Raw genomic sequence first — 9,650 nt, 5'->3', positions numbered from 1 at the left:
TATCTAGAACTGTGGATTAACTTTTCCTCGATGTGCGGATTCTGTCCTTAATTACGGTTTTGATGGGGTGACTTGGGAATTCCGATGAACTAGGTCTATAGAAGGTTATTTTATTTCTTTCTGTTTGTTAGTCATATGTTGCCTCCTCTGCGTGATCGAGAGATTCTACCTGGACTGTAACATATGCAATTCTATCTCTCTGCATCTTCTCTCTATGCAACTCTTTCTATCTGTTAGCCACCTACTATCTCCTTTGCGTGACTCATAATCCGACCTGGTACACAGTATATGCAACGTTCTCTTCTCAATCCCTCTAAAACTTCAGTTAGTCATATGTTTCATCCTTTACGTGATTGGAAGAGATTTGACCTGGATGTACAACATATGCATTCTAAATCAATCTTCTCTCTTAATAATTGTCTGTTCACCTTGTGTAAGGAGTATTTTGGAAGTCCTTGATGGCTGGGGCATATTAGGAAGCGAGAAACACGTTCTAGTATAATTAAAAATGAACACATACAGATTGTCTGTAGATCTCACTGCTCAATTTAGGTGGACAACAATATCCCTGGTTGTAGTTAGTTAAATGGTCACAGGGAAAATTTATATAAGAATAAGGGCATATATATATATATATATATATATATATATATATATATATATATATATATATATATATATATATATATGTATATATATATGTATATATATATATATATATGTGTGTGTGTGTGTGTGTGTGTCATGTCATTGGTAAATTGTCTAAATTCTGTCACTAATGTTTCGTGCTTAAGACATGAAAATAAGGATACTGCAAGTGGAATAGGGTTGTCCAACAACTTTAATCCCAAATATTTTTCTTTTTGTTAAATTTGTTCATAATTTTTTCTCTATGCACAAATTTAGGGGGGGGGGGGGGGGGAATTAAAAAAAATCAGAAAAATCAAAAATCCAAAAATATTTTTATTTCTTTTTCAAAAAAATCAAAAATCCAAAAATATTTTTGTTTATGTTTTAATTTGTATGCTAAGTTTTAGTTTTGTTTTGTCTTGAAAAGTGAATTCAGGTAAAGATGAAACTCATGGAGTTTGTGTCGAAGATTTCTAAGTCAAGGCTTCATCCGTGATCATCGAAGAATTCTCATTCGAAGGAGCAAGAAATGAAGATTATTCTTTCAACATTCAATCCTTCAACCCCAGTAGCAAGGTGAAATTGTTCTTGAAGATTATGTGACAGATTAAATTGAAGCCTCCTCAATCAGTCTGTTGCTATCATTGTACCTGCTAAAGTGATCCAGAAGATTTGTTCTCTCTGATGTTCTCTCTGAAGATTCTCAAGCTGAAAGCGCTATCTTTCAAGAATCAGTACATCAAGCATCCTCACCTAATGTGTGTTCAATGTCAAATTCTGAAGAAAAGCTCAAGGGCTCAAGATGAAGTCATTCATGGAAGATTCATATGTTCATCCTGATGCTGTGAAGAAATCAAAGGTTAAAGCTGAAGCCAAGCTCCAATTGAAGATTGACAAGAAGAGCCAGCTACTTTTTAGGGGGAGCTTGTTAGGTCAATTAAGTAAAGAAAGCTATAAAGCAAGGGGGAAATTGTTGGGTCAAAATATGGTTTATACTTTACTTTTCTGGGAAATTGTGTTTTTATGTAATATTTTATGAGCTTACAGTCTAGTTTACGACTAGGTGGGGTGTTTACGGTCAGTGTTTATGGCCGTAAACAGGTTTACGGCCGAAAACCCGTTTACGACCGTAAACCCATTAGGCCCATATTCTCCCAGTATAAATATAGGTGTAAGGGGTGAGGAGTAAAATTGATGAACAGAAAAGGAGTGTACGACCTAGAGAGAGAGAGAGAAAAGAGTGTGTGTTGTGCGTGAATCTTGTATTTGGATCTACATTCTAATCATCAAATAATACAAGATTCATCATCTTCTTCTTCTCCTTCTCTTCTATTTTGATCTGGCATCATCCGTTTAATTGGGATTCCGTACCATCAAACGGATCTGATTGATACACAAACATTTTGAGGACTTACAGAGAGCGCCCGGTTTGCTCAGTATAGTAATGGATTATTAACCCGACATGGTCACGTTTGGGTTAGGGATGAGATTTAGAACCGGAAAATCGAACCGAAACCAGAATCGGACCAAAACCGGAATATATATAGAAGCGGTTCCGGTTCTAGGTTTAAAAATTGGCTTTACCCGGGTTCCGGGTAATCCGGGTTTGGGTCCATCGGGTCCGGGTAAATCGGGTCTAAAAACCAGAACCACTTTTAGGACCGGAACCGGTTTTTTTTGAAACGTTTAAAAGATGCATATCTCATTCGTTTTAACTCCGATTGACATGCAGTTTCTTCCAAAATTTATTTTAGTTTTTGTAGATGATTTTAGACTATAAATTTGACATTTTTAGTTTTATATTCATTGACTTACAGCCCCTCAAAGTTGAGATATTAAAGCTGGAAGTTTTTAGTTTTTTTGTATTCGGTGAAAGTTTTAAAACATGCATATCTAATTCGTTTGAAGTCGGATTGACATGCGGTTTTTTTCAACTTGTAGTTTACAGTTTGTACATGAGTTTAAACTATAATTTTGTCATTTTTGGTTTAATATTCAGTTATTTACAGTCCTCCGAAGTCGGGCTATCAAAAATGAAAATTTTCAACTTTTCAGTTGTTTGTTTTTGTACTTTATATTTAGTGAAAATATTAATACATTCAAATCACATTTGTTTAAAGTCGGATTGACATGCGGGTTTTTCCAGAGTGTATTTTAGAGTTTGTACATGATTTTAGACTATAATTTTGTTAATTTTGGTTTCATATTCAATGAGTTACAGTCCCCTGAAGTCGGGATATCAATATCAAAATTTTCAAAGTTCAGCCCACTAAGTAGTAAGTAATTACCAAAATATTCCGGTTTTCCGGGTTTTTCGGTTCTAAACCTACTTTATCCGGTTCCAACCTACCCACTTTGATATTTTTGGGTTTTCTGGTTCTAGACCCACTTTACCCGGTACCGTACCTGAAACCGAACCGAAACCGGTTACGGGTCCATCCGGTCCGGGTTTGGACCCACTTTCATCCATAATTTGGGTTCCGATGGCTGCCGGGGGGGGGGGGGGGTCCGGTAGACATTGATTGAGGAGGCTCATAAGTCTCACTTTTCTGTACACCCGAGGGCCACCAAGATATACGGCGATCTGAGTTTGAATTACTAGTGGACCAGTATGAAGCGAGAAATCACTTGGTTTGTTGAGAGGTGCCTGGCCTCTAGGATAGTAAAGGTCGAGCATCAGAGGCCGCATGGTAAGTTGCAGCCTCTGGAGATTCCCATGTGCAAATAGGAGCAGATCACGATGGACTTGATTACGAAGTTGCCGAGGACGGCGAAGGGGTTCGATGCCATATGGGTCATCGTGGATCGGTTGCAGACCGCTCAGAGTCGGCAAAAGAGTTACACTGATAGACATCGATCGTATTTGGTGTTTCAGGTTGGTGACATGGTACTTCTGAAGGTCTTGCCCTGGAAGGGTGTGATCCGCTTCAAGAAGAGAGGAAAATTGGGTCCCGTTTATATTGGATCATTCAGGATCATTGCCAGGGTTGGCAAAGTGGCTTATAGGCTAAAGCTACCGGAGGAGCTCAACTGAATTCACAACACGTTCCATGTTTCGCAATTGTGAAAGTGCATTATGGACTAGGAGGCGGTAGTATTGCTGGATGATATTCAGGTCGATGAGCGCCTGAATTACGTGGAGAGGCCTGTGGCTATCTTGGAGAAGAAAAAGAAGATTTTATGGAACAAAGAAATACTTTTAGTGAAGGTACATTGGGAACATCGGAGGGGATCCGAGTGGACATGGGAGCCAAAGGCGGAGATACGCGAGCATTACCCAACATTGTTTACTCCAGCAGACTTCAAGGGCAAATTCTAGTTCAAGTGGGGGAGAATTGTAACGCCCCGATTGTCAGGTATTGATTTAAATGAAAGTTTATTTGGTTTTAAGATCTACTCGACGAGTTGGTTTCCCTACGCGTCGAGTAGCAGCGGGGTGGGATGATGTGTTTAGTGGCCTACTCGCCGAGTCCATGAAGAATTCAACGAGTTGGAGCTAGCAGAAGAAACCCTAGATCCTGGGGTTTTACACCCTATTTAAGGAAGCATAAGCCTCCTTTGGCCTCTTTATAGTCCTTGAGAGATCATAAAACCCTAATTCGTGTGGTGCTTCATCCTTGTGTGTCTTAAGCTTTGGAAATGAGGTTTTTGGAATGGAAGAACTTAGAGGGCAAGAGACTAGGAGCAAGGAAGGTGTGGGAATCAAAAATCTACCTCAATTACCATCATTTCGAGGTATCAAGTCGTCACCTTTACTTCATTTTCCTTCTAGACCTCATTTGGTTGAGATTTAGGGTTTTTATGGTTTGATTGAGATGATAGTGTGGGATATGAGCTAGATCTAAAGTTGTAACTTTAGATCTGGACCCTTCTTGGGTTCTAGAGTCATAAAGCTCTAAGCTTGGTCACTTATGAAGCATCCTTGAGTATGAAATCCCCATTGTGAGCTTGGATTTGACATTAAGAGCCCTTTTAGCCATGCATGCACGTAAAGTTTGCAACTTTATGTGAAATGCATGCCTTAGAACCTTGGATCTGTAATTTGCAGCCACTGCATGGCTTAAAAGAGTCTGTATCACTTAAGGATTGAAGGAACTCGGCGAGTCACAAGGTCGACTCGACGAGTCATGTAAAGGTAGGCTTGAACCCGACGAGTTGGATGAACAACTCGGCGAGTACGATGAAGATTGCCATAGAACTCAACGAGTTGTATGAACAACTCGGCGAGTCGGTTGAGGTTTCCCCAATTTATGTATGCATGTGTAACCATCAGTTGCTTTTGATGGGATTTTTGAGCCTCAAAACCCTTCCAAACCACATTTGGAGCTTAGATATGACTTAGGGGCTTACAATACTGGACTTGAAACACCTAAACCATATCATTTAAAGGATAAACAAGAGTTTATGGCCAAGCACATGCTTGGACCGTAAACACCATTTCATAGGCCGTAAACCCCTTTAAAGGTGTTAAAATGCCCCTTAAGCACTTCATAAGCCTTGGAATAATGTCTAGAACCATCCATAAGTATGTTAGGGACCTTAATCATCAAGAAAACTACCCCCTTAGGAGTTCACAGCCGTAAACTCCCCAAGGATGGGTTCCTGGGACGTAAACTTCTATAAATAGGTCAAATGGTGCCTTAACTTCATCCTATGACTTGTAAAATGAGTTGGAATCACATGTGATTAATCTTGGACCACTAAAACACATAAGGATTGGCTATGAGAGAGTTTACGGCTGTAAACTCCTAGTCTACAGCCGTAAACTCCATTAAATGGTCCCTTTGATAGTTAAATCACTTCCTATGCACTAGATTTGATCCTAGCATCACCCACAAGAGTTGTAAGACGACTAAACAACCAAAAACACCCCCACCATGAGTTTAAGGTCGTAAACTCATGGGGAGTTGGTCATTTGGGCCGAAAACTCCATTGGGAGTTTGCTCTTGAAGAGCAAACTCCATATTCAAGCCATACACACCGTTAGATGCTACCCGGGTCACTCCTAACACTTGAAATGAAGTGTTTTCGCATCTTGGAGTGTACTTTCTTATCTAATTAGTGTTTCAAAGTCTAATTAGATACAATTATGTATCTCTTCATATTACATAGGAACCTCGCGCGTTCTCAAGCCCCGAACTGACACTTAGCATCCAACCGACACACTTCTCGACTGGTGAGTTCATACCCGTACGTTTTTCCATGTTTTCAATATTTTCAGAGGGGGAATACAAGCAAAAGTACAAGGAAATCTTGTACTCAAACTTATGATTTCATTTGAAATGTTTCATATTTCGTATGATTTGAACACTAGAAACTGTATTAACCAGTCGTTCAACTTGCAGAGTAAACCGTCAAAGTATTTGTGAAACTCGTTTTAAAATGTTATATTTTATATTTCACAAATGAATTTCCATATCATTACTATTAAAAGCATGAACCTTAAAACTTTAAAACGTCCTTGATATCACTCCCCTTAGATACGAGAGTGAAGGACTAATAACATTGAACTTAGAACTTTAACACTCCCTCTAGTTACGAGAGTGGAGGAACAATAACATTAAACTTAGAACATAGACCAGTCCTTGGTAATACTCCCCCTAGATTCGAGAGTAAACGACTACTTTTAAAATTCATTAATCTTAAGATTGGAGACACGTCCTTAGTAACACTCCCCCTAGTTACGATAGTGTAGGACTACCCCCGTAACCAGAATCTCCTGGAGGGAGAGCGTGACTTGAGTGTATAGATCTATACGGGATTGACAACCCCGCACTTGGCTGCTAGCTACAGTCGAGCCGAAAGGTTCAAGGGTGACAAAAGTCATAAAACGATATTGGCCCCTGTTTCGAGCCTTATTTAGTCTATTGTATGGTTATGGAACTCGCAATTTAGATTATGAATACTTTTCTACTTATTTATTAGTTTTATATACGTGTTAAAACTAATGTACTTTCAAGAATAACCAGGTTTTCAGGAAACATTACACAAACACCTTAAGTATGGTAGATACTTGTACATTACTTTCAGAACCGATAACCGACTACAAACTTTTAAGGAAAATAAGGGTTTTCCTGGGATAACAAACAGTACATAACCGGATCGTATAACAAACGGATAACTAAACTTTACATATAAGAAAATATGGGATTTTCTTAGGTAACAAACTTTTTCAGAAACCAAAGAAAACTTGTTCATTTTCAGAAAACAAACCGCTTATGAACTCACCAGCTTTATGCTGATTTTCAAACTGCTTGTATTCTCAGGTCCACATTAGATAGGTACTTGCGATCTTTTGGAGAAGACGGAGCATTTTAGAAGTCACGCCTTTACTTTTGCTCAAACTATTGTACAGTTAAAACATGTATCACTTTACTTTTAAACAAATGTAATTATTCATATGTAATGTAATGTTTCGTGTTACTATGCTTACTATGTACATTGGTTGTGATACTATACATGATGTCATCCGCCCCGGAACGTTTCCGCCATCGGTTTCGGGGGTGTGACAGATTGGTATCAGAGCCCTTGTTTATAGTGAACTAGTATACCAAAGCTTACATGGTATAAGACTATAATCATAAAGGGGCCAAAGTGCTCTGAACTAAAAGTATACTTCAAAATATAAGTAATTTCAAAAGTATACAAGTATACCTAACCGCTGAGAACTGTAACTACGAGTAGAAGAAAACATAAGTAATTTGGTGTTGTATGTTGCGGTTAAACCTGGGCAGTTATGTAGTCGTGTCTAGTGTCAATATAGCCTAATCAACTATATTCATTCGAGACACGGCCAACATGTGTTTGGGAGTGACTGTGGTGTGCAGCATGCCTAAAACTTACCTAAGATCCAAACAATGATTCGTCGTTGCAGCGAAACATAAAATACTATGGGAGTATTTTAGCTAGAGCCGAGTACATTGTAGAAATGCATTCCAAGTGTTACTACTCCTTCCTTCCTTAGCGATAGTTTATCTGTTTTGATAACTCTTTCCTGTTTTATCGCTTACTAGAACTTTATATCTATCATAAAGAGATATTTCTTGTTCCATATCTCTTGATTCAATTCAGAGGACTTATGATCCTCTCTTTCCTGGCTATTATAGATCAAGATGCCTCCCAAGAAAAGGCCCATCTCAAAGAACAACAACCCTCCTCCACCAACACCTCCTTCTCCATTTGATCCCGCCATGTTTCAAGCAGTTGTCAATGCTGTTGTGGCTGCTACCATATCGCCAATGAACCTCGTTGGTATAGGTGGGTCAAGAGGTGGTCCTCAGCCTCAAAACTTAGAAAGTAGCCAGGGACACCGGAATGAGTGTTCTTACAAGGACTTCATGAACGTGAAACCCACGCCCTTCAATGGCACTGGAGGTGTCATTACCCTAACTCGATGGTTCGAGAAAATCGAATCTATCTTTGAAATCTGTGCCTAGTTTGGAATCCGATAAGGTGAAGTTCGCCGCTTTCACCTTCACCGATAAATCCCTGACTTGGTGGAACGACCGAGTGAAATCTTTAACTTTACCTATAGCCAATGCTATGGGGGGGGGGGGGGGGTCCTGAAAGAGCTTCTGATTGCAGAGTACTGCCCTCGGAGTGAAATGCAGAAACAGGAACATGAACTTTGGAACCTGAAGATGAAGTGTCCTGATATCGATACCTACACTTCAAGATTCGATGATTTGGTGCTCCTTTGCCCGAGAATGGTTACCCCGGAGAGTAAAAAGATTGAGAGATTTATCTGGGGGCTGACCTAGCCAACCAAGGGAAATATCTTGGCTGTGAAGCCAGACACATACGACAGTGCCAAATGTCTGGCACAGACTTTGATCGAACATAGTGATGACATTGAGGAAACAACCACCACTCCGGAACCGACAAAGAGGAGTGGTGATAAAAGGAAATTCTAGAAGAAGAAGAAGGGTCAGTCTTCCTAAGAGTCTTCAAAGAAACAGCAAGCAGTGGCAGTCTGTTTTTGCTGTCGGATCTACAGCCCAGACACCTACCAGTAGATATGCTAGTACCCTTCCCATGTGTAACAAGTGCAACTATCATCACCTCACTTTCAGCCCATGTCAGGAAGTGCTTTGCAACAATTGTGGAAAAAAGGGCCACACTGTGAAAAACTGCAAAACACCAACTCAATCAACAAATCAATCTTTCGGAGTTGGTGTCGGTCAGGCCTGCTACGGATGTGGGGAAGTAGGGAATTTCAAGAGGAACTATCCCAAGGCAGCTACAACGAGTAACACTGGGAGAGTCCTAGCTATGGGACGAGAAGAGGCAGTCGCTGATCCCACCGTTGTCTCGGGTATGTTCCTTCTCAACAACTCGTATGCTAGTATCCTTTTTGATTCTGGTGCTGAACGAATTTTGTTAGCCATTCATTCAAACATTTTCTTAAACGTAATCCCCAACCATTAACCAAAACATTTACCATCGAGATGGCTAATGGTGAGAAAGAAAACTCTAACGACATATTCATAGGTTGTACCCTTAACTTGAACGATCATTCATTCCCCATCGACCTAATGCCACTTTCCATTAAGAGCTTTGATGTTATCGTTGGCATGGATTGGTTGAGTCCTAATCATGCTGATATCCTTTGTTACAAAAAAAACATCCGTCTCAACCTCCTCTCTTGTCAAACTCTCATGATCTATGGCGATAAACTCAGTTCCAATCTTCGTATCATATCTTGCATCAAAGCTCAGAAGCTTCTGTGAAAGGAGTGCCACGCATTCCTAGCTCATGTGATCAACGAGAAATAGGAAGTTAAAGCCCTCGAGAGCATCCCCGAAGTCTACAATTTTCCTTATGTTTTTCCCAAAGAGCTTCCGGGAATTCCTCCCGAACGTCAAGTAGAGTTTCGCATCGACCTAATTCCTGGAGCTAATCCTGTGGCCAAATCTCCGTATCGCTTAGCTCCAACAGAAATGCAGGAATTATCCAGTCAGCTCAATGAGCTACTCGACAAAGGGTTCATCAGACCGAGTTCCTCACCCTGGGGAGCCCCA

The sequence above is a fragment of the Lactuca saligna genome, chromosome 8 (assembly GCF_052625555.1).
Source record: "Lactuca saligna cultivar CGN05327 chromosome 8, ASM5262555v1, whole genome shotgun sequence".
Taxonomy (NCBI): domain Eukaryota; kingdom Viridiplantae; phylum Streptophyta; class Magnoliopsida; order Asterales; family Asteraceae; genus Lactuca; species Lactuca saligna.
Note: the sequence above shows the minus strand (reverse complement) of the source record.